Genomic DNA, 22706 nt, shown 5'->3' on the forward strand with positions numbered 1-22706 from the left:
GATCACATAGGTTGGATTTGAAATTCACAATTCAAAATTTGACTAACATCACAGAGTCGACAATTGATTCAGCAATCCCATCACGCACATATGCCAATTCAAAATTAATTTTAGATCTCTTTAGCATCACCAAACGCTATCCTCTGGAAGAGAAACTTTCAACTCTGTCCCCAAACAGTGCGTTGCTACGCATACCCGTTAATGTCAATCCTGTTTTTCCGGGCTTAATTCGATGAATCAATTTTTGCCAGCTCTGATGGATCAAATGTTTTCTTTGCCCTCGGTGGGCCACACACGGACGGCTTAGTTTTATGGAATCGATTAACATCGGCCCATAGGAGAACTGATACGGGAACTCCAGGGCTTCTTATCTCGTGCCCGAGATGGCATCACATTATACCGGCAATGAACGACACTCTGGGGCCGAAAGCAAATCCATTAAAACTTCTGCACCACTACGTACGTCCGATCGGTGCCTTTGTGTTGCTCCATTGGGCCAGTTTAATCCAGCGCTCGTAGGGCTCGTTCAAGGGTGCTGGTACCGATGTGGCGGGATAAGGTGCTGCCTTTCAGCTGCTGGATCAGTCCGTAAGGACACACATTTTTGCTTTCTTGCCTCCTCGCCACGGCGGTGACAATGGGGTGTGTTCGCCCGAACGCCCCTTGTCCTGTCGTACTGCGGTGGGTTGATGTCGTTTATTTATTTCTTTCTCGCACACGCTCCTAGTCCAGCTACCGCTTTGATCCTCTGTCTGCCTCCCAAGTATAAATACAAAAAACATGCTCTCTTCCATAGGTTTTGTAATCCTCCTATACTCAGCGATGTCCTCACACGATGACCAACTCGGGGGCCATTTAAAAAGTCTTTTCTATTTCCCCACAGTTTGTTGCGTGTACTTTAAGTGAGGGTGCGCGTGTGTGTGTGCTCGTTTATATGTATGGACCCTTCTCAACAGAGAACTCGTATGAACTTCCGTGCTTACGCCTTCAAACTCGACTCGTTTGACATCGTTAGCCACTTTCCCATATCACCTTACGGTTGTTTTGTTTTTAAAAAAGATAAATCTAGATTCACCCTTTGGAGACGACCTTAATCTCGTTTTAATTATGCCAACGTGCACTCTCGGCACAGAGCGTAAAGAAAAGATTATTGCAATTGATAAATCTTACAGCTAAACGAAATAAAAATATAATTTACCAAAAACACAAGGATGCAAAGCGTAAAAATAAATTAACATAACATTTGTGAAAATATATCTGAATGTGTATAATTAACTCACCCGATCGACGATGATCAAATGCCATTTTCCCCGAACGTTTGAAGTGTCGACGGGAGTTGTCAAGGTGACTTGTTTTCTTATGTACTGGACTATCTCTTTTTTGCTCCTCGGGAGAGGAAGCTTTTCCTTCATTTTTCTCTTCCAAAACGTCACAAACGTTCCAAACATGCGCCCAAATCAGCGACCGCTGTGGCGTCGCATGTATGGCGCGTAAATCCAACCATAAATGTGGTGTAATTAAATTTAACACCCTCTAGTATCCTCGGCAAAAGGTGACGACAAAACAGACAGGAAAGTGGGGGTGAAGAATTGACGGAAAGCAGAGCTGTATGGTGTTGGAAAAATGCCGCGTTGACAGGACGTTGAGCAGCATCCTGCAAAGAACGGAGAAACGGGCAGCAAAGCAAAGAACAACATGCCGACATCTTGATTTTTCCACGGAGGATTTTCCGTGGTAAGCCCTCGCTAACTGTCGAAAGGATTAGATTGCACAAGAGCCACGTCGACTCGTACGTCTGCTGCACACTGCCTGTACGCCCGGTTCGAGATGGAAATCTGATAGCACTTCGAGCTTTTGGTCGGTTTTGATCTTTCCGGGTAGCGGCCGAATGCGGGAGGGGTGCTGGAGAGTAAAGATCTAATTATGTGTAACGGTGTGTCATGTACTCCCATCTTGCCACCGATGGTGGGTTATTCCGGTTTGCCTCCGTGATTTCGGGGCCGTACGACATCATCCTGTTTGCTTTCATGTACGAGTTGAGAGCGTGTAAACGAAGCGAAACGGAAAAAAAGGAAAGAAAACTCATACACACCGAGGGAAACAAGAACCTCTGGAGGGAGCACGTTTGAGAAGAGGGGGGAAAAACGAATAACAACACAACCCTGAGCTTTACCCCGCACGAGGCACATCTAACGGAAAAGACAACAAACGACTCTCCGGGAACATCCGGAAATCTGAACCGATCGTTTCGTGCCCCTTCGTCCTCGCCGGTCCACAAACGAACAAACGGACGTGAAGTCGAGCTACAGTGTGGACACATGCACAAAGGTCAGTTGCTGGCAACCTGTGGAGTGCGCGAAAGGTCAACGGTATGAAAGCAGGGGCACTCTAACGTCCGGATTACGTGGTAGAAAAATGGTGCCCGGGTGAACGAAAGAAAAAACCAGGGCAATTGGAGAGAAAATCAGCAAACATAGACCTTTGTCCGGATGAATAAGAACCACCGGTACATAATTTCAAACAAGCATGTCAGGAGAGGGTTTACTATACGCCATGGGAGTTTAATAAATTTTAAAGTAACCCAAATATGGGAAAGGATTAAGTCCGAAAATAATTGGGAAATATTTTCTTTCACCCGGTCCTCGAATAACGAAGCGGTTGGGCAAGTTTTGAAAGAAGAAATATAGAAAATTTAAAACGTTTGAACACAAACAGTACGACGTGGTTTATTCGAAAGGAGGACTTTATGCTGTTGGTCATTTCGAACTTTGAGTGCCTCCAACCGAGTTGGTTTTGGTTCAGGGGTGATAGACACGAAAAGTGAGTTATTGTTACCATCCAACACTTCGGTGGTTAACAAATGAATGTACATCTGGGGATGATTCAAAACTTTTTGACCTCGGGTTTTGAACAACTTTTGAAGCTCGCTTTTTTTCCTTGTTAAAACTTTTATTATTTCATTGTTGAATTTTATGCATTGCATATGGATTTTGGAAAAGGGTATGCCATTGTGTGAAAGGTCTTAAATTGTATCTCTCAATTTTATCGAGTGGAAACAGAAAAGAAAAATAATAAATGCTTAAAATACGTCGATCTTTGTATAACACCAGTATATAAAATTCGATATATTTTTCATTCTGTTGGAATGTTTGTTTGATACAGATTTAAGTTCCAGTTCGATTTAGGGCTGAGTAGTTATGCTAAATTTATAAAAAAGAGACAGCATTGAATAAACCTACTAATTCGTGAAATCATTAGTTTAAGCTGTTGATTAACATCACAATATTTTCATCCACTGACAGTCAATAAGTTTAAATGTTTCGGGCCATTCCCTAAAGATCCACAATTTTTGAAAATCTGTGAAGGATTTATTGTGGCTTTTAAGATATAGGTTGTATCAAACAACCTATTTACTATGCATTAGTGAATGAGTCCGCGCAATGTTTTATTAAAAGTTGAAATCGGAAAGTATTGTTAACATGCCAACTGAAAATTGCATTAATTATTCCATCGACGAAAGATGGTCTGATGAAAATGAGTTGAATTACGGTAAAAACTTACCGTTCGCGCAAGAAATCCGGCGCTACAGGGAAGAGCAAATTATGAATCATTCGTCTGGTTGGAGAGTCAGATATGTATGCATATGTAGATGGAATTCACATATCACAGATAATTCACATCCGCATGATGGTAACGAATATCGATCGTTTTGAACCTTACTGTCGTGTCGTCATGAAAGAGAAAATGAGACAAATGCTCTAGCTGTTTTCTAAATTTAAACATGTAAACAACAGATAAACCAAAACAAGCATCCGATGGCTCCTAATTTGATGCACTAACGGATGCCTGTGGAATTGATTTGCTGATTATTTCAAATTATTTTACTGAACTTGGTTCCATAAGAGTTTTCCGATGCTAATATTTGTAACGATATCAGCAAGAAAAAACACTGATGTAAACAGGTTGATCATTTAAAATGGAGGCAAATGGAACGTGTTTTACTAAGGGCTTTCTACATTTGTAACCATACACTGATAAACCATGCTTGTACCACACCTGCGACCATGGTCAACATCCATCCACTTCCCGGCGGTTTCTCGTTTGATTTCCCGAAATGCACCAACGAAGCTTGGTTCCTTTTTCAAACCACATTGAACATCTGCTGGAAAACTCGCGGACTGGACCCATGGTCGTGGAGTCGTTTAATAGCATCAAAATACCGCGGCCATGTCACAAATTTCATTGCAAGCACGCACCGTTTCGGAACGAGACCGAATTGGGCCGTTACGTTCATCAGCGGGTGAAGGATGCGTAGAGAGATGAAAGAGGCGTAGTGTAATGTTCGTTTTGCAACCCAACTCTCCGAACATTTGCGGGAAGTTTTGACCGTGTGTGCTAATCCTTGCTAATGATAGTGCACCGGTTGCTGGCAGAATTCAGCAATTTATCAGCCATGTTACGTGAGAATCAGCATATTGTGAGGGCTGTTGATTTTGGGCAGCTCCACATGAGATGTTTACCCAATTAGGTTTGCTTGAAAACTGCTGGTTGTTTCATTTACGAGTTTGCATTTTCCTTTAGTAGTTTTGTAAACAATTATGTCATTTCTACTTATAGTTATAGGGTGACTATAGAAAAACAGATAAAATAAAGCGAACTATCGACAACGACTATTATTAGAAATAATGTATTTTTCTATCCATGAAAGCAGCTCATGTTTCTAATCTAATTTTGTAGTCACCCATTTCACAATTAAAATTAAAATAAGTAGTTTCTAAGATATTTAAAAAGGAAATAGGATTTTTATGCAGCGAATATATTTTGATTCTTCCATGAGGAAAATCTTTCTCCCCATATTGCAGTGTGTTTTAGAATATCCAGGCGTACATAAAGTATGACCATAACTAAATTGAACCAAAGAAAGCGCGCTACTGTGGCGCCTCTAGTGGCGTCAGCCGAAAACTAATATTTTTAGTAGTATTAGTAAACAATAACAATGAAGTTGTGCAAGTTTCAGACCTGTACTATTTTTTTTCGCGAAATGCCGATTAATGGAAATTGATCGACCGAAAATAGCTCCGCACAAATAACTGGAAAACCAAGGCAATTGAGCAAATTGAATAAGCCGGGAACCCATAAAAAAAAACAATAAAAATGACAAGTATTTTTCTTTTGTACAATTATGCATAACGATTGTTATAAAAATAGGTTTTTAGTATTCTAGTGTTCACTGTTCTTATAAATTCACGTATTTTGTGTTTTGGTTCCTGCATTAGCGCTCGTATCGTGGAAAGGGACACCGTTTTCGCAACGTCCGTTCACTTCTTCTTGCCAAGAACATCTCTAACTGTTCCAACACTTCGTCTAAAATGAAGTTTTGTGATTGCCCAGAGTTTTTCGATGGGGTGACACTCTGGGAAATTTGGTTTTGGTACCAAGAGGATCTTATTGGTCCAGTACCACTCCAAGACCACGTTGGAATAATGGCAGGTCGAAAAATCAGCAAAATACTTCATGTGAATTTATAGGAACAGGGAACATGTAAATAGTAAAAACCTATTTTTAAAACTAACCTTATGTATAACTGTGCAAAAGAAAAATACTTTTAATTTTTCTTTGCTTTTATTATGGATTCCAGGCCTTGTCAATCTGTCCACCGGCGCTCCAGTGATTTGTGCGGAGCTATTTTCGGTCGATCAATTTCCATTATTCTGCATTTCGCGAAAAAAAAATAGTACAGGTCTGAAACTTTCACAACTTCATTGTTATTGTTTACTAATACTACTAAAAATATTAGTTTTCGGCTGACGCCACTAGAGGCGCTACAGTAGCGCGCTTTCTTTGGTTCAATTTAGTTATGGTCATACTTTAAAACTGTTTTTTCCTAGATCCTATTCTCTAATAAATTTTTCTTGCTTTCTGTTAAAAATTTCAGGTTCAGGTTTGTTTATTACAACCGTCATTCTTGAAACCAAACATGCAACAGTGATGGTCGAACATAGTGGCCCCCAGTCACCTATTCTGGACAACCGTGAATCAATTCGCATCCTTGCAACCGACATGTTCATTCTCTGGCACCAGTCGACGCGAGGGCCACATGTCCTGTCTGGATTGATTTACTGCATGAGCGGCAGCGTCGTGCACCGACGTGCAAGTCAGTCAATCTGGCAGCAGATGTAACTTCATCTCTTTCTGACCGATGCCCGTTTTGCTGACTTTTTTCTTCTACCGCCAGACTTCATTAATCATGTTGCCTGGATCAGCATCCGAGCACAGTAAGATTTCACAGATTTCCAGCGGATGTCGTCGTTATTATGGAAATATCACTCTGATACCCATCGCTGGGGCGGTTATACGGTTTCCGAATGTAACCTCCATTTGATGATTCCTCTGGAGCCGATGAATTTCGCGTTCCCCAGTAGCATGTTTACAAATTTATTTGCATAACTACCGCAGCAGAAGAGTAGATACAGCTTCCTGTCATCAACGTCAATTTGCATTCCGCGACGGGCGTACGGTAATAAATGATCGATAATAAGAACTTAAACGAGAACTAGAACTAGAACTTTTCTGTGTGCGTTTCTCTAATGATCAGTAAGGCATTTGTTTTGTAAAGCTGGCTGTAGACGTCACATATTAATCTGTGCAGATCTTTGACGTCTACAGATTTCCTTTGTTCTCTCGTACCCATCGTCTGTCAAACATCCCTCCAGATATCCCGAATATCTCGAGGGATGTTGGAAATAGCTAAGGAAAGGCTGTAGACGTCAAACATCTGTGCAGATTAATATGTAACGTCTACGGCTTGCTTAACATTGCGATTACTAATACTAGATATTGTTTTGTTGAATTCGTATTGGAGCAAAAACTAAACCATTACGTCTTAATCCATATGGAAGACATAATAATCAGTTATCGTTTTAATTGTTATCTTCTAATAAAGCTATGTAAAGATGAAATTTACATAGAAACATGTTAAACTTCAATTATTCTCAGATAGTGTTCAATGCTAAGATGTTAAAAAAAGTTTTCAAACGAATTTCAGTTTGTTTGGATAAACGTTTTCAAAGGTGTAACATAGTCCTGATGAACCTTAAAAATTAATAAAACCGACGATAGAGAAGGCTTGAGTATTGAAGAGAAAGAAAAATTTATGTTTTTTTTTCTCGTTATGCCCGAAAAACAAAATGGTTGCTAGGATTTGTCTATCACAGATACACCAGATGATAATACATAGCGTCCACTGTCACGAATTTTATTAGATAAAGGCAAAAATTACCTGCACCAATTAAAAACAACAGTTGTTAGACACAAAAAAGTAGTATGAGCTTGCATCTAATGTACTTCCCTAGCCAGATGTGGTGAAATGAAACAACATATATATTTTAGAAGCCACTATTTATTTGTTAGGTTTCGAGTCTGATTAATAGCTAGCTGATAAGTAGAGCGTCTACCAAAGCGAGTTGAGCCTATAAAATTGTGACAATCAATCTTTTCGTGGCGTTTTTAAGCTACATTTAAACCTGCTTATCCAAATGTTCTGCTCCTTACGTCTCAGTAAGAATCTGGATAACTGAATTAAGCCTCTCTTTTAATTTACTTGCGGGTACTCAAGAACACTTTTGTGTATGCACCGGCATGCAAATGCGAATGTTCGCCGGTATGAAAACACGTGTACTACAAGGAAAGCGCTTTGTAACCCATAATCCGTAAGTTAAAGGCGGCAAATCACCAGCAATAGCCTTTTTCGCATGTCCAGGAGCCAAGTGAGCCAATAGTCATTTCTTGCGCAGTTTGAAGCCGGCAGGCAAGCTTTAACATTGGGCCCATAAAGTAAATCCTCTTAAGGTTCGTTTAATGGCCGCCCTGGACCGGCATTCCACGGCTAACGGCCGCCATATCCCGTATCGTTCGTGTGCATGAAGCAATAAATATGTCGGGCGATAAGACGAACCGAACCTGAAACCCGTGGCGAATGTATGCACACGGGCTGGCTGGTTCTGAGCATAAATCGACGGTGCATTTTATCGCCCACTGGCCGGCGTCTTACAACGGTTTGCAGATCTCGACGGACGAGGAGGCAGTTTGTTCGGACGGTGTGCTCAGTAGTACACGGTGCCTATGTACACGTGGTACGCAGTTTGATCGGTTTTGGCCAACCCTCGGCCAGACCGGCGCGAGCAAAGACCATATTCGTTTGTTTGTGGCCCGAAACCAAAACTGGCCATAATGTTGTCAATGTTGTACCCCAAATGCAAACAGTCGCTTCGGCTACGATGCCATTCGGAACATTCGCAGAGACTCCTCAGCTTTGAGGAAGCAAAGGGTGGAGTGGGTTTTGATCGGGAAACGCTTGAGAAACACGTATTCGTTCGGACACAGCGGCCAGACGGGCTGGATTAAGTTGAAGCAACCTTGGTCCGACACGACAAAGTTCCTCCGCTTTTCGTCGTTCCTTGGAAGGCTTTGGAACGGATTGGTGGCCGAGTTGCCGAAGGGAACCCCATACACTGATATGCAGGCACGGCTGGCCATGGACCTTACAACCCGTTGTCCGGGACAACGATGTAATAATGTTCCAATTTCTTCAACAACTACCGCTCCAGTGCTGCCGTCACCGGCTTCCATTCCATTCACCCAACCGAGTTTGCCTCAAACCAATGCCAGAGAAACATGTCCCAGATGGTTTTTGTCACTACATCCCACTGCATCCAACGTCTCGAGGATGTCCGTTCGAGGTCACTCACGAAACCTGTCCGAAGGAACCCGACCGAACATGCCCGGAACGGAACGGACAGTTCCCGCTGTATGTACGTATGCTTTATGAAAATATGTTCCCAATCGCCGCCCCTCTCCACCGTGTCGGGCACATACACGTCCACAAACCACGACAATCATCCCAGTCCCACCGGTACACAAACATGTTGGCCAAGTGAACACATACACACACCCTTCTGCTTGATCCGGGCGGACGTGCCAAGCATGCACAATCTCGCCCACGCTGGTTCCACTTCAGTAAGTAGCCTCACGAAAAAGATCGATTGTAGGCAAACGGAAGGCTGCAAGCAATCAGGACACATCGTGCCGGCTAAGATTGGGAAATGGTTGGAAAATTGTTACCCTCTCCCCCGAGCCCGTCCCATTGTCTTGCCCGCGCTGCCCATTGCTGACCCATTAGCTGACAATGGCCTTAATTTTCGGAGTTCACCAACAACCAATCTACGCAAACCATGCACACATCACCATACACACACACACACACATTAGTAGCACAAACACGGACCGGGAGTTACTCGTACCCCGCCGAGATGGGACATTGTTCGAAGGCGGCTTTTCTTGGACTCATTTATGACAGGATCGTTTGATTGCCTAAGCCAAAGCGGAACAGAAGCGGTTGATTGTCCAAAAGCCCCGTGTTGATCACTTTTGGTTTCTTTTGGAAGGAGCCCAAATTCAGTACGCAATTTAACTAGCGTGGTAGGATGTAAAGTAGACATCAATGGGAAACATCCAACACAGCCAATCTATCAAATTAGCCAAAGCATATTCTACCGTTACGTCGTTTGCAAGATAAAGTAGAACAAGTCAGTTTTGTCAAAAAATAGCAATGACAATACCAATACTTGAGCCACGCATGAAGAAGTGGGCTCAAATTGATTTGTGACCTTATCCAGGAAGGATCTTCTATTCACTGTAAATAATGTTTCGTTTCTTAAAGTTAGTCTGATTGATAAAATTACTGTTTTGAACGAACTTTCGTTTGAAGAAGGAGCAAAATTTATTAATTATTTTAGCTTTTGTTCTGTGAAGTTTTGTGTTCACTAAAAATTCGACCAATACTACACCATTGCTTCTGAATCTTTCTACACATGATATTTAAGCACTGCACATGTAGTTGAAAATTTGTTTGATCATCGTATTTTTATATAAAATCATCTTAATTTTATAATTTTAACTCAGTTTTACTAACATAAACAAAACAAACATATACGTATTATACCCATTTTAAAACAAAACAGGACATCATTAAAATGAGTAAAATCATTGTTGCACAAACCAAAGAATGTCTACTACTTTCAGTTGCTTTTAAGGAAAACAACAACTATTAGTAGCAATTTCGTGGCTCTCATTAATATTAACTCAAATTTGGACACAAACGCGGTTCTAAGAAAAATAAATCCATGGGTCGATTTTCTAACCGGCGCATCCACTCGGCTGTCTAAAGCTGAAAATTGTAACTGATTTTGTAAACATTTTGATTCGCATTTTGGTTTGGAACAGTTTTCATTAGTTACGACAGACCAGTGAAAATGCTTTTGATTTGTTTTGAAATTGGAATACTCGCTAACGTGTGGAGTTTGTATTTAAAAATGTCAGAGTTTGTTGATTTGATGAACAAATAAATAATAATACACGTGGCTCTCAAATGCCATACAAAATGGAAGCACGTGTTTTCCGCTACGCAAATAGGTAGTGAATTCATCAAAACGGATGCTGTTTAGATGGGCTTTAAATCACAACGAAGCGGGTTGGAGTAACTACCAACTGGGCTACTAAATAAACTCACTGATGCACTCTCGCACGGAATGAATCTCTGCGCTCGTTAATTGGGAAAACGAGCCATGGTCGGCAAACGGGTAAATGACGGCAAACAAGCTGGCACGGTACCACCAGGAATACATTTGTAGAGGAAATTGAACTGCTCTACCGGAAACACAGCTCGCGGCAGTCAGGCATGCATCTTTCGCGCATTTCTGAAAAGGAGAGGTTCCATTTTACCACATCGTTACCTAACTACAAGTTAACCGGTGGAAGGAATTCGACCTACGTGATCAAGAAAACTGGCGAATTTGAAGTCGCAGAATCGTTTATAGGAAGTATTTATAGAATATAAATATTTATTGATATTAATAGATTCATAAATCTTGGTCGTATTAATCCTATGCTTTTGAGTAAATAATTTTTTTGTCTTCTTTATGCTGATTTGATTAATTATGATTTAAAGGAACTGAAACAGAAGCATTTTCTTTAAAATTCGTAGAAATTTGTCGAGAGATTTCGCCTGCCACAATCTAACTCAATACCAATTGAACCAATTTTCATCGCATCGGTTTATCGTTCTCGTGCTACGAAACACAAATGATTCTGTTCCGTATTTCTTGCCGTTCTTGATTCCGTTGGCGTCCTCGGGCATTTATTTGCATCGACCGTGATAGTGCTTGTAAAACATTCGCCATAACGATTGCATCGTTACGACGGTACGAGCCGTTCGGGGGGAAAGCATTGCCGCCCGAAAGAAAACCGGACTGACACAATGTTCGAACCAAATCGGAACTATCCATTTAATCTCAACAAATGGTCCGTTGTCTTGCCGAGTGGAGGTTGTATTTTTCGTTTGTTTTAGATTTCCCTTTACCAATCGTTTGTCCCGTGGGTTCGGGCCAGAAGTTGAGTGTCCTGTTCGACATTCCAATTCGATAGGGAATCGCGAGAAATAGTCACAGAATTCTGTGGATGCAAAATTCCGAAGTACCGTTGGTCGGTTAGCGGAGAGTTGTTAAATTATGTTTGACAAGCGTTTTCCTCCCTCGCGGTTACGCTTTAACTTTGGCGAAACGAAAAGCTGAAGACCAAACGATCAGAGAGTGGGTAACCAAGTCGTTCGCAAGGGAGGAATAAGTGGACGGCTAGATTCAAATAAATCTTACGCTACTTTACCTGTCAGCTACTTTAATTAAATTGACTTTAAACCACTCTGACATGATATCTGTGCTACATAATTTCACTGACATAAATATTAAAGCAACATCGTTTAAGTTCATAGTTACTAAAGAGAGAAATATTCGTCAGAAACAAAGTGCTCGATCGGTAAATCATTTTGCCCAAAATTGTTTATTTGAACCATACTGAGCTTAGTCATCAAGATTCGGTTTCCTTCTACTGTTCCGAGGTTAAAAACCACCTCGACCCGTAGGTAATAAAACAAGGTTAGTAAATCAACACTAGAAGCAACTCAAGGATAAGGTATCCGATATCTTGTATCCAAATACCATGTTTTTGCTGAGTTTTGCCGAATTTTAGGTCACAAGAATGGCGGTGTTGATAATATTAGAAGAAACAACTAGAGTTGTGTAAATCTGATTCAGATTCATGAATCTGAATGAATCTCTGCCTTATAAAGGATTCATGAATCTTTCGTCGAGAGATTCATTAATCCTTAGGACACACTAACTGATGAAAAGTCACCAGCCAAAAATGGGTTGAGGGACCCCTTTGTGTTTTTTTTTGGTCGCATTATCCACGCCTATGAAAGAATCGGGGAGATTCGTAACAGATCCATGAAAGATTCATGAAAATTCATTAAGGTTTTGAAAGGTTCATTAAGCTTTGAAGATTCGAATCCGCAAAGATTCTTGAATCCATCTGAATGAATCTAAGGTGAAAGATTCATATGAATGAATCTCGCGAAAAGATTCATTAAGCACAACAATAGAAACAACGGTTCATGCCATGTTTGTTTCATTTTCTTAAACTTATTGCAAACATTTATTTCTTTCCAAAGTCTAGCCACGGTTTTGCTTGGTCGGTAACTTCAATTTCTTTTAGAGCTTGTGGTGCGTAAAATCTTAAAAACGAAGCTCTATGTTTTATTGGTAACGTATTAAATCTGTAGCTTTGATAGCTTATATCAGCTTCCAGACACATCTTGTCTTAGGTAAAAATTAACGATAAACCAGTCAAAAGTTGGTAGTATTTCGAGATAGATGTAAATCCTGCCAACGGAATCATTCGTAAAGCAGAAGTTGTCGGCTTAAGCTTTTGGTGCAGACATTGGTTCAACAGAACTTGTTTTTTTTCGTTCTAATGGCAACAGCTGTAAAAAAATCCAATTAATATGCAAATTACTGTCGTCGAGCCAGACGTTGGCTGAAAAACGTAAAATTCGCGAATGCATCGTTTCACCAACACAACCACCGACACCTTCACAGTCTTTCTTCCGACGATAGGGTAGTATTTTAATGAGTCCAAGTCCTTAACAGGCGTATCTTTACTTTTGCTTACGTCTAACTACAACGTTTTGCGAGGTAATCGTGTTAGGGTAGAGGAGGTAGATTTTTGATTTCGCAAATTAACAAACTAAATTGCAGTGGCTCTCCAGCAGCTGCATCTTTCACTTACTTTTTGTCATGTCTGGTAAGTTTGTTTCTTGATTTAACTAAAAAGTGCCTGGCAATATAAAAAAAATGTACGTTTGAATTACAGAAGACGGTGCTCTTAATTAGAATAAATATTCAAGTAAAACCTCATTACAAAATATTTATGAAAACATCAGCTCAAATGCAATTCTGAAATGTTGAAATCAATTTCGAATCGTACATCGAATCATTCTGCACTCATGTTTCACCCGTTTGATCTTCGGTTTCTGGCTCATTCACGGTTCCTCGGTAACGAAACACTGTATGTTTAAGAGTGCAAGAGTCCTATTAAATATTTCAAAAGGGATCGAAATGTGAGTTTTTATGCTCAAGAAAGCAATCAAGGAACTACAGCAAAAACTTTTCCCACGGAGTACCGGCTCGTACTTATTAAACTTTAACAGGTACTATAGGTTTTAATGCCATTTTAACATCGTTGTCAAAAAACAGGCGATTTGACTCTCCATTTGCATCGAAGGTAAAACCCAATCGCCTTAAGGATACATCCGTTCGATAGACCAAGCGGGGTCCATACACGTGTTATAAGTGTCGATGCACAAAAAACTGCAAAGAAGAAAAAACGAACGAACATCGCTGCAATAGAGCAAACTAAAATGAAATGGCAGAAAAACATACGCCGTTTTGGTTTCGAGCATAGCATAATTAATGATCTACCACTAACGAAAAGCTTAATGAAAGGCAACGAAAGCAGAGATCGTGCTTATGGAAATGCAAATCTGGTCTCCAGCCGTGTTGATTTTCGCTCTTTTCTTTGAATCGGTAAAACTGGCACTAAAACGCTGTCCGGAGACCTTAATATGAAATATCTAAAAAAAACGTTATTTGATTTTAGCATTCGTTTGGGTTGTGAGAACTGTGTCTTTCTTGAAGACAAAGTAGCTCTCCAGGTTCTAGTTGTTTTCTAAAATAAGTGGAACAGTCTTAACATAATGATTTTTGAGTCAGAATACCCTTTTTTTGCTGTTTTATTGAAAGAATAAAACTGAATTGAGCCGTCCTTGACATATGGCATACAACGGCTTTGAAAGAAAACAATTATGTCTCGCTTAACTACCAATCACGCTGCAAATTGGTCACCATTTTTAAAGAATTTTAATCGCAAACTTTTGAACCACCTTCAATAAAAGACATGATCCTAGAAAATAGAACTAAAGCCACCATCATCTTGTTTGCTACTGCTAACGTCGATTAAAGAGATCGTAGCCGTTGGTCACCGACTGTTAACGGCTGCATGGTATAAGCCGGCATAATCGAATCGCTTGCGGCTGATTGCTACGACCGGATATTTAGGGGTTTTCCACGAGTGTTCGGTATTTTCTTGGGAAACCTTTCGCGTCGATGATTCCAAGTCCATGATGTTGTCTCGTCTAGTCGAGGCGTAGGGTGGACGGTTAAGAAATTTATACGCGAACAAGAACAAGACGAGTTTTCTCGAACCAGTCATTTGACGCATGATTCTTGAAGTTACCAGAACGTGGTAATGGCAGTGGTCGGTGTAAACAATTCACTTTCCCACCAGTGTCCCCTTCACAGGACATTCTTCGTGTACGTTCCGGACACTTTCCAATGACATTGGTCTCCGTTCGTTTGTGGAACTTCACCCTTGAGGCTATGGGAAGCCATCGGAGGATCAAAGCATCGTCGGTGGTTGCGGTCTTAGGAAGGGCAACCTTAATCGTTATTCGATTCGTTCACCTCAACGAACATGTCCATGCGCCGCAGTGGCAGTGGGCAGCAATGGTTCCCGTTCCTCTCGCCAGCAGCCGGCCCGAAGCCGATGGAATCGATCGTAAGAAATAAATAAAAACGATATTCGATTATCTTCTTTACTTCACATTTTCGTAACGCTTTCATTTCCACTTGGTTTGATGCGATTCCGGATTTTCTTCGCTCTCAAGTTCGCCATTTGGGTTGGTTCGGTAATGCTAGCGTGGAAGAGGTCGGGTCCCAAACGAGCGCCCGGTAAGTGTTCCCCTGGAAACCAATCGAGAATCTTCCCGCAGCGGAATGTGATCGAACATTCAATTATGGGCTGGAAGTAATCATCCTGCACCACACCACAGGATCCACACAAATACACCGCTTACACCGACGGGGAAATGGAACAATGTCATCGAAATGCCGGCTGGCGTTTGGGGACTTGGTACTGGTAATAGTGGTGGAGAATTAATTATATCCTATCGCTGCATATCGGAGCGCGGCCACTGATTTGGCGACATTCGATTTCCTGCACGGGATGGCGCACGGTTCCGGTTTTCGTTGTTGGGTAGAATTTGCGTGCCACCCGATTGGAGACTGTTCGGTTAAATGAAGTGCAAATTATGAATCGCTTATCAAAACTCGATCTGGAGCATCCACGCTGGTTTGGAATTGGTGAGTGCGAAGCGGAAAATCGGATGTAACTCGTCGGCGGATACGTACAGGTGATTAAATGTTTTGCCACGTCTCATTTTGGAGGACTTTCGGTGGATGTAATTGAATTCACGATCGTTTTGCAGTGCATTGTTGGGGATTAATCATGCGAGCGCATGCAAGATCGGTGCATCTGGATTTTTTGAGTTTGAATAAATAAATAAATAAATAAATAAATAAATAAATAAATAAATAAATAAATAAATAAATAAATAAATAAATAAATAAATAAATAAATAAATAAATAAATAAATAGATAAATAAATAAATAAATAAATAAATAAATAAATAAATAAATAAATAAATAATTATTTTTCAGTCGCTTCTGTAAGTTCCTAATAAGAGTTTGGGATTAGTTTGAACAAGTGCAAAACTATGCACACGAAATGAAAATTCTACAGATCATCCCTTCAAAGCTTTAGTCAGATAGAGTAAACCTATCTGAACACATTCGACCTCCGTCTATCGTAACCTGGTGTTGACGAAGTCATTTTCACTCCTAAATCAACATCACATGACCATCCCGCTGGACTATAAAAGCGCAAGAAAACAGAGTAGAAAAAACCGGTAGACATCTTCGCTTTCCGTGCGAACTATGGTTGTGAAGGTAGTTGAACTTCCATGGGATACTTGGTACACGGTATGAATCGGGCCTCTACATACCAGTTCAAACGGTTTCGTTATAATTTTTTCCTTTTTATGGAACGTGTCCTATCTTTGCTGGGAATTTGCTGTTAGTGTGGAACAAGCTCATCCTTAGAGCCAGCACAGACGAGGCACGAATAGATCAACCATGTTCATGTAGGTATGTGGATCTGTTACTGCTTACAGATCACTTTGCGGTTGGCCATGAACACGAGTTCCCACTTGTGCCGGGGGACACGCGACAACGAGCCGTGGCGACAAATTTATCGCGCCTAAGTGCCCTCAGGTCCCGCTACCGGATGAGAAGAGAAGAGGCCCAGCAACCGGATGGAGGAAGGCATTTGCAATTAAAACTGCACACTTTACAGAATTTCTCCTTATTTATCATTCTCACAATGAAAATTTATTTCACCCGTTGGTCTGCGTTCTTTATGTGCAGTGGTTCTACCGTACTCGGGGTGCATTATTGCTGGTTCCGTGGGTTTTTTTGCTTTCTTTTCATACATGCAATTGCGTTTTTCTTTTTGCACTCTTTCAGGCGCATGGAATGGTAGGCAACTGTAAAGTTGCCGCTGTTGTACAATCATTTGGAGACTACAAATTTGGCCTGTCGGTTACGCGAGTTCCATTCTGCTTGTCGGCGTCAGTCCGTCTACCGTTTGCAGACTCTTTCGCTCTTCTACACTCGTTTCCATTTTGCAAATAGCTTGATGCACTCAGTGCATCCACTCCAGCAACGCAAACGTGCACTATCACGAAGAGTCAAGATGCGAAAAAGAAAGAGGAACACCATCGCGAAATGAGGCACAGGACGACGGGAACGACGACAACATTCAAGCGTCGCATTTTTATCAACAATCATGCCGAGCGTTGCATTTTGCGGGAGAGAAGCGTCACCAGGGATGTTTTTTTTTTTTTTACTATGGAAAATTGAACTGGATGTAAGGAATGTTCTCGAAAGGTTCACATTGCCATTTGCAAAGCGTGTGAAAATTTCGTACAGCCAGTGATTCCTCTGTGGTGCGTCGTTGCGTAAGAAATGTGGAATTGCTAAAGTCTAAACGTTGTACAAGGCGATGGGAATAGGGTTTCCGTCTCATGCGGCTTTTGAAAATTTGCTTACTCGTACTCCTGTTCAATTAATTCCTCTTCTTCGGTTCTGAAAAGAATGTGTGAAAAATTGAAATCATAGGGAAAAACGCTCAGATTAAGTGAATGCCTAGAACGAAGCTTTAGTTACAAAATCACAAGCGTTAGTCTGTAAGCCACTTTGCATTACCACTTAAACTAAGGCTCGCAAGGCTAAGGAAAGGAAGGGCAGAAAATAATATTCCGTCATGAATAAATCATATTACACAATCATCCAACTAATTCCGACTGGCTGGCGTTTCCACACCGATGCCGGGATTCTATAGAAAACGAATAACTAAAATGCAACATTTCACTGCAACGATCGCACTGGATTCTTTTCTCTTTGAGCAACGTTGAGAGGCTTGGAAACAAGTTGTACAGTAGTGCAAGAAATCCAACACTGCTTTTCCTCGAGCTCCGTGCCGTCATATCAGATACAGCTGACCAGTAGCTAGCTTTGGCAGACGCGTTGGGCCTCAACAAATGGCTCGACCTCGGGTTCATGATTCCACTCTTGAAAATGCTGGCATAATATCAAATGCCACTCGAGCCCACCTGCGTGGGAACGGACCGGCGATAAAGCACCGTGCACGTCTTAGGCCTGCGCCTCGATTGCCAACGGACAAAGGTCAGCCCGGAGGGCGCCGGGTTTGAACACTATCCCAGAAAGACGGGAAACGGGGCGAACCGGTAGGGAAAATTTATTTCCCAGCATGCCCCTTTTATCTTTTTGCATCTCAAACGAAACTTATGATGAATTCATCATCATCAACATTTTCATCTCATTGCCCCCAACGGTGGTTTCCGCCCACGTTTCCGCTTTTGGGAGGGTGTGGGATGGAGGGAAGCCTCTTCTGAAGATCGCTCAAGTTCTAGGGCGAAGCGGTAGCTTGCTATCGTTCACTCGGTACCGGACCCCGTGGGCAACGTCAAGAGACAATCTCGAAGGTACATCCTTGTTTAGCGCATAAGCTAACGCGGCGACAGAGTACAGACTGACGGCGTGGGGTGTAAGTTTGTTGGGGAAAGCTATTCGTTTGTCTGCCCCCTCAAGTAGCCCCCCCCCCCCCCCTCCCACGGGTTTGTCAGTGGTTTTATAATTTTTTTTATCTAGGTTTTTTTCTAGCTCACAAACACTGCCGCGGTCGATCAAAGACAGTGCCCAGCGATGGCGTAAAATTGGTTCAAAAGGTCAACAGATTACGCCTCGGGGGAACAATTTGATTTCGGCGCTAATGTCGCCTCCGGTGGTCACGCGCCACCAGGCGCCTCCACCGGAAAGCCAGTTTGCTTTTCCGTATAAATTGGATGAACGAATCAGAAATCATTGAAAATTTGGTATTAAAACTTTTCTCCCAAGCTGTACGAGCGCCTTAAGCGTCACTGCTGTGCTTCCGTTTTCAATGCTTTCGAACGGCATGGGAGGTCAATGCCCGCAACGAGTTCGGCTTGTTGTTAAGAAAGGAGTGTGTAAACAGGCGAATGGAAGAACTTCCAACAATATTTGAAGAAGAGTACGATTTGTGGAAACCCTCTTCACTCACACCATTTCGCACGGAAGATTAAAACAAATTATCGTTAATTAACTTTCCTACGCACGGCGCAGCGGCCCTGACAGTTTTATCGTGCTGACAGACACTTCGAAAGGTTTGGGCACGACATGGTCGGACTTTTTGTTTCGTTTCATCCTTCACGACAAAAACTGCCTCTCGCTGGAAAGTGGAATGAAAACTGGCTTATGATTACTGCGTGCCAAATGTCTACAAGGCGCAGAATATCCACACCTAATTACGAGACACTGTGTCAACCGTGCGCCAACTCAACTCTTTGTGCATCGGCGTAATGTCTGACAATTTTTACCATTTATTTATTCAACAAAACAAACACCAAGTTGACTCTGTTCGTGTGTCCGGAGGTACTCGTGGAGGGGCAGTTCCCGATCTCCTTTACGGCTAGGGAGCGTTTCCCGGGGCCGAGTTGGAGGTGAAAAACTTTATCCTTCGTGATAATTAATTTTCTCCGTCTCGCACCTGCATGCTGCCATGACCGACATTTTCCACTGTGTGTGTGTCCCATTGGCTTTTGATGGGGGCGGGCAGCGGGATGAACGGGATCCGTATTTTTGTCCCCTTTCTTTATCACCTCCTCCCCATTCAAATGTCAACCGGAGGCACCTTCCAGCGGCAAAGGCTCGCTTTACTGCGTTCCCTCAACAGCTCGCGTGTAGCGGTGACATCGTTACACCTGCGTTATTATTTTCAACACCGACCTCTTTGGGCAGATATCTTCTTCGGATAATTGTTTGCGCGCGTGTGTGTTGTGTTGAAGGTTATTTTCGATCTGCAAACAGTGTCGCGTGATCCGAAACGTTGTTCAAATAAACTGAAATTGTGTGAAAACCGATAATTTACGTTCGCATCCCGCCTCGGTGGCAATAAACAGCCATAAACAGTTACAGTCCCGGCTGGCCTTTGGAAGGAAATTGTTAGCATTCGGAGAAATCTCCCGTTAACACGCTTTCGTTCTAACTCGAAAGTTCGCTTTTACTTTTTCTAATCGTTAGTGTGAACTTTTGGTTATGATGTTTGTTTCACTGAAACCTCTGAAGGGTAGACTATGTACTTGTTTAATTTGGCTGATTGTTGCAAGCAAACTTGTATTGAAAATAAAGAAAAAATTCACGTTAAAAGTAGTCTAGGACTAGGAGATTGTATAAACGATTGTAAAAATTAAAAATTAAAAATTAAGAAATAAATTGATATGTTCGAGTTTTTTCACACCTTCAAAAAATAAATCGTTTATTGTCAAATCGTTTAACCTCCTTATAAAAGTATTTATTTATTATCATTTAGTTGATTTGATCATTACAAAAATTTGACCCCAAACAGACAAAACAACTTTTTTTCACCAATAATATGATTTTCCAAGTTTTTATATTATTAGTTGGTATCTCTTCAATAATCCCTTGAACATTCGCTCAAGCAAAATCAAGCGGCACAACAAAACACGATCCATTTTTCTCTCTTTGACCATCGTCTGGAAACTCTCTAGCGACAGCATAACTGCAGCCCGAAGTACAATGAATTTACGATTTCGTAAAACTGTCGCCGGTTTAGTGGAGAAATGTCTCTGTTAGGTCCCATATGGTGCCCCATCGGCATGATCATCATCACCATCACCTTCATTATTACCGTGCACCCGCTCACCAGCCCCATTTGTCCCGCTAGTAGTTTTCCCTCCCCGTGAAGATGAGAAATTATTTGCCCGGTCAACTCTTTTCCCCACATTCGCTCCCCTCGCGACCGGGACGGAGTTTAGCAGAAGCGATTTGCGACGAACATCTTTTGTCCGGGCTGTAGCATCACAAAAGGAACGGTCAACATCCAGCCGGTGCCGATGGGCCCTGCCCTGACGGAGGTCGACAAAGCGCAAACGGTTGTACACTTTCATTAAAAAATAAATTAGATTAAAGCGTTGACACGAGCCCCACCTTGTGACGTCGGCAGAAAAGGGCAGCTCGGTGCAGTCGGGAACATTTGATGCACTTTTGGTTGGACAGCGCAAACGACCGGCGCGTTAGCACGCGGGTTGTTGTGTGCTCGTTTTTCTTCAACCTTATGTACCGGTGAGGAAAATAAGTTGTCATAACCGAACCACCGCCAGACCTGCATCCTGCGAGACTGCAATCCGTATCGACCGTCTGCATGTTTCTTAGATGTTCAATTTGTGTGCTCGAACGGTCGTATGGATGCGGGTGCGCGTGGCGAACCGTTTGGATGGTGGGAAAAAACTATCCAACGAAATCGAATTCCAATTTCCCTACCACGGTTCCTCGCTCAGTGGAGCGTATCACATTTCTTGCCCGATATCACATTCCCCTCTGCTGCAACTCTCGTGCCATGGTTGAAAGGTTCCAACATAAACCTATTCGCTTGATGCATAAGTCGCTGCCAAAGTGAAATAGAATACGAGCTAAGAAAATAAAGACTCGCTTGCCTGGGCTCCCTAGAGGTGCACTCGGGGTGTAAAGAAATGGAAGTGTTACTGAAAAATTATTTATATTTGATCCAACGTGATACCGCAAGCTAAATTGAAATTATAAACAATTTTTAAAACTTCAAATTAACATTTTATAATTCGTGCCTAATAATATAGCTACAAGCTAAAAACTACTCAATGACATAATTTAATTCAAAATGTCTTAAACATAGGAAGAATAATGGGAAACAAAGTTTTAGAAAGCAATTAAAACTATTAAAAAAACTCACAAAAAATTTAAAGAATAATGATAATTAAATCAACAACTCAAAATCGAAATGTCTTAAAAATAGGAAGAATAATGGGAAACCAACTTTCAGAAAACAATAAAAAATTAAAAAAAACTCACAAAGAATTAAAAGGATTATGATAATTGAATCAACAACTCAAAACCAAAATGAAATGTTTATTTTTATTCATTCATTTAAATGTAAATAAACAAAGCAAAATATTTTCCATTTTCTCAACATTCTTACATGAAAGCGTAAAATAAATACACAAAACAACATGAAATGTAAAAAGTTTCGCTTGTTTGCTCAAGGGCAGACAGACGTCGTTACTTTTCCGTTACCCATACATCATCAGGAAAACGTTTCCACGTACACGAGACAGGTGCACAATTTTCTCCAGCTCTCCAGAGTTCATCTTCATCCCAGAAGACTTTCGTGGACACTCGCCGGCGGACGGAACGTAGCCGGCATCGCACGGAGCCCAACACAAACTCCGCCGACTTCTTCCAGGTGCTCGCCAACAACGCCGCGTTGAAGGGCGATTGTTGGGGCGAGCTGGAAAAGCGAATCGAACTTCACTCGCTCCTGGCCACCGGCGTTCACCACACCCTGACCGTCCATGGCGGCTAATGTGCACCGTTGCCGTCCCTCCGCCCGGCGCAAGCATTTGATGATTTGAATAGATTTTATCTACGCCCCACCATACTCGACACGTTGGCGTTAGCTTTTCCCGGCCACAGAGCGGTAAGGATTGCCTGGAGCGAGGGCCCGGACCGAAAAGGGATATCGATGTAAGCGCACAACTATAAGCAATAGACGAACGCTTCTGTGGTTTGACTGTGCTTTTCTCCTGCCACAACGACCTCAAGCACCTCGTCAAAATGGAGCTCCCCACCCGGGGCGCTCCCAGTGTTACCCACGTTCGGCTGCACCCGACCCTTGGCGTCTTGGTGATGAGCTCGCTCAGACCGTTGCAGCCACCTTCGAGACATCCGATAAGGACACGGTACGAGCGCCCGCGGTACCCACAGGA

The sequence above is a fragment of the Anopheles coustani genome, chromosome 3 (assembly GCF_943734705.1).
Source record: "Anopheles coustani chromosome 3, idAnoCousDA_361_x.2, whole genome shotgun sequence".
Classification (NCBI taxonomy): domain Eukaryota; kingdom Metazoa; phylum Arthropoda; class Insecta; order Diptera; family Culicidae; genus Anopheles; species Anopheles coustani.